This window comes from Lipophrys pholis, assembly GCF_963383615.2.
Source record: "Lipophrys pholis genome assembly, contig: SCAFFOLD_228, whole genome shotgun sequence".
NCBI lineage: Eukaryota > Metazoa > Chordata > Actinopteri > Blenniiformes > Blenniidae > Lipophrys > Lipophrys pholis.
In genome coordinates, this window is record NW_028291971.1 from 40,883 (window position 1) to 45,638 (window position 4,756).

At 23.8% G+C, this 4,756-nt stretch overlaps 1 pseudogene across 1 annotated transcript; it reads right to left on the minus strand.

Annotated features, from left to right (window-relative positions):
- Positions 1-3,853: 3,853 nt before the first annotated feature.
- LOC308128332 lies at positions 3,854-4,427 on the minus strand (annotated as a pseudogene). Its single transcript has one exon. The product of its transcript is annotated as an uncharacterized misc_RNA (transcript).
- Between the last annotated feature and the right edge of the window lie 329 nt (positions 4,428-4,756).

The following is a 4,756-nucleotide window of genomic DNA, read 5'->3' on the forward strand; positions in this document are numbered from 1 at the left end:
TTTATTGATAATTGTAAACTATTTTAGCATTTAATACATATTGATTAATTTTGACATTATAGACAATAATTTATATTACAAACAATTATTTAAATTTAAATACATTTTCCTTATTGTGTAAGTTCATATTGAATTTCACATTAAGTACATAAATCATTTATATTATAATTAGTACAAAAATTAATATTCTAAACACATGTTTATTTATTATTTTATGAAGGCTTTTTATTTTATATGCATTTATTACAAGATAATTAAGACTAATATATAATACAATCTTATATTTTTAAGATGCATTTATCATTAAATTCTTAATAGTTTTATGTACAACTGATACATTTATTATTATTTTGTTAACATATTATACAATTACTAATTTAACATTTTATACATTCATTGTTTTACAAATAATAATTCTATTTACAAATATTGCATGTTTCTGCATTATCACATATTTTACAATTATCCATGCACTATCTGCATTATATTTCTAAATGTAGATAATATCTTTCTAAACATGTTATGCAAACCCAACCCCAACCCCAACCCCAACCCCAACCCCAACCCCAACCCCAACCCCAACCCCAACCCCAACCCCAACCCCAACCCAACCCCAACCCCAACCCCAACCCCAACCCCAACCCCAACCCCAACCCCAACCCCAACCCCAACCCCAACCCCAACCCCAACCCCAACCCCAACCCCAACCCCAACCCCATCAATATTTGTATCATTATTATTATTATATTAATATATATTTTATCTCATAATCAATAAATATCTATAATGATTATGATTATGATTATGATTATGATTATGATTATGATTATGATTATGATTATGATTATGATTATGATTATGATTATGATTATGATTATGATTATGATTATGATTATGATTATGATTAATATTATTATATATTAATGTAAATTGATCCAATATGGGCATAATTAGAGTAAAAGCTTCCATTTAAAATAACAAAATAATAAACTGAGAAGCGAATAAAGATATGGAAGAAAATTGATATGAATGGTAATGGTTATTTAAGTTTGGCTGAAATTGATCGTGGTCTAAGGGATGTAGTCCGATTGCCAGTTTTATTTAATTTAAAACCTGTGATCATGAGAGCTTACCAATCAGCCAAAAATAAATTACCATCTAAAAATAAGCATGGAGATGATTATGTTTCAAAAGCTTAATTTAAATATCTATTAAAATATTTACGACAGTATTATTAATATTGGGTTGCATTTGATCGTATTGATACTGATAATGATAGAAGAATCAGTATAAAATAATTTATATTAGCTAAACCAATGATGTAAAAATGGGGTTTAGTAATTAATGATCCTTAAAGTACTTTTAAAGAAGTTGATACTGATGGAAAGGGAATGATTTTATTCATTTAATTTTGTTAATGGGCAATTAAAAAGAATCTTGACCTTGATGATGATGATGATGTTGTTTGATGTAAATAATATATATATATTATTTATGGTAGTTTTTAAATATTATCAAAAATTTTTTAATATATAATTAATACATGAAATCATATTTGAAATTTAGTGATTAAACTCATTACAAAGGGTATAAAAAACATAGGAAAAATAAATCTTTAGTGAAATTAAATATGTTTTTTATGAAAGAAATATAAAATTCATAATTAGCAATAATATCTAGATAAAATTATATTTTTATAGGTGGAAATAATACTAAATTAAGGATTTATAATATATAAACAGATTAATTTTAAAATATAAATGAATAAATCTATATAATTTTCACATTTGCAATGAAATAATAGTAAATTATCTTTGCAGATTGCAAAACTTTTAAAATATATAAAATAAACAAAGATAACACAGTTGAACCTTTTATTAATATTAAAAGATTATTTACTTTATGTTATGGATTAATTTATAAATAAAAAAATGAAATAATTATAAGTGATGCTAATACTCATACAATTAAAAAGATTTCAATATATGATACATAAAATAAGATAAAAATACTTGCTGGAAATGGTTACAGTGGGAAAAAGAATTTTTTAAACTATAATTTAGGAATAGCATAAATAAATTAAATAATCTATGCAGTTGATTATAATAATCATAGATTAGTCTCTTTCAGTAATAATTTAATGATAAGTTAATTATATTTCTATTAATCATATGGGATATAAAAATGGGATGATAATACTTTAATAGCTTATGATAGTCATTAATAATAATTATGCTTTATAAAAGTAGTTGAAGGAATATTTATTAAAAGAATACATATCAAGCATAACATAATACAAGATAGAATTTATATGCTATTTAAAGATTAAAATAATGGCCTTTTTCTTACAGATAGGTAAAATAAATGTTTATTAAGGATATCTAAAGATAATTTATAAAAATATTATTAATGATTATGTATATCTGTATTATTTATTATAGAGAATAAGTATATAATTCTAATAGAGAATTGATGAATAAATATAATAATATAATTTCTCTGGTTCCTTGATAAAAATAAATATAATAATATAATATTTCAAAGAATTTCTCTAGTTCCTTGATAATTCTGAATAAATCCTTTTCTTTAATTGTTAAAATTATTTCCTCCTCCAAACGATCTCTTATTATCATTTCCTCCAAAACTTTTCTTACTCTCTGCAACATTAACATTTATATCTCTACCATCAAGATTTGATTTATTCATTTTCAGTCCATTTTAAAAGCTTTATTTATCAGCAAATTAAACATATCCATAGCCTTTACTCTTTTGAGTTTATTTATCATTTACAATTCTAACATCAGCAATATCACCACAATTTTCAAAATGTCTTCGAAGGGAATCTTTAGTGGTTTTAAAAGACATATTGCCTATAAAGCAAGTAGTACTATCACTAGTATTTGCATTATTGTTGAATGATTTATTTTGTGCTTTACCAGCATTATTGTTTTTTTTGCCACTTGACCTTTAAACTTTTATTGGTCTTCCCCCTAATTAACTACCATTAAGCTCTATAGCATTATTCATTGATTAAAGAGAATCAAATTTGATAAATGCAATTCCTCTAGATTTTCCTTAATTATTTTTTAATAATTTTACTTAGTGAATTTATCCACATTATTCAAAATGCTATTGAATATCTTCTTATGCAGCTTTAAAATTAATCTGATTTACATAGATTTAAAATACTTCATCAGTTTGATTATTATTTTCTTAAAGTTGCTAAAAACTATTTTTTTTTTTTTTCATTTAAATTTTTTCAACTTTTGCAATTTATTTTTTAACTTAGGGTTTCTGGAAATCTTTTTTTTCAACTACATCTTTTTTCATTTTAATTTTCCCATCAATGTTTTTAATAACCTTTTTTGGTTGCTCTTATTACTATTATTAATCCTATTCTTATTATTAAATGTTTACATTATTTAACTTATTTTTAATAATTGGCTATTTTTTACCAGATTCACAATTTATGTTTTAAAGAAGCTTATTTACTAATTTATTTACATTTTAAGAACTATTTTAAAGTGTAGTTTTAATATCCTTTGAAAATTATTTTAGATAAGTTTAAATTGATGGCTTAACAGTTTACTTTGCCTATATTTTTTTTTTGGTCGGTAGATTAACCTTTTTTTTATGTACTACCTCATGATCAGATTCTTATTCAGAGGATAAATCAACTTTCACCATTTTATTTTTTCTCATTTGTTGAATATTAATTTATTATTTGCAATTAAAAAGAATTGTTGAAGTATATTATAAATTTTATATTACTCATCTATATATGAATATATTAATATATATAATAGTAATATAATAATATATAATAATATCAATTATCATCAGCTTCTTCAATCTAGGCAGTCCAAAGTGTCAAATTATCTCTAATAAGTTGCATAATAGTTGTAGCATCTTTATACTGATCTTCATCAATATGTTCAATATCTCCAATAGCATCATCAAAAGCCTGTTTAGCCAAGTTACATGCCTTAGATGGATCATTCATGACCTCATAATAAAAAACTGAATAATTGAGTGCGAGGCCAAGTCTTATTGGATGAGTTGTTTTAAGCTGACTTGTAGCTTTTTCATGTGCCAATGCATATGCTACTCCAGCATTTTCCCCTGCTTTTTTATGACTATCTCCAGTAGTATATTATGAAATGTAACGATAATAATCACCCTTCATTTTCAAATAGAATACTTATGATTCACCAATTGAAGCAGTCTTAATAAGATTATTGTCGAGTAAACCTAATATATCATTACAGAATCCATTAAGTTAAATTTAAATTTTCTTCTTGTTTTATGCAAGTAATCCTAAATATTTTGAATTTTTAGCTTGCTCCTTTTTCTCAATAGATGAAATTGCCCTCCATGCAGTCCTTCTTGATCCAATACTATTTTTGTAAGCAACTGATAATAAATTTCTTTATTAGACTGACAGCTATTGACCTATTAGAACAACTTTTTTCATATATTCAAGCATATCTTAAAACCTTTCAGTCTGTTCATTGATCTTTGATAGATATATCAATTCTTCCCTGTTCATTTGAATTTATTAATTAATATTCATCCATTTAAATAAAGGTCAATCAATATCATATACTTTACATTTATTAATAGAGATCTCTTTGCAATCTGAAATATTTATATTTCCTTCATATTCTTTCAATAAATTCTATTTATCTATGTAATTCTCTAATTACTTCATTTTCTTAATCAAAATAATTTTCTTTTTAGTATTTTCATGAACAAA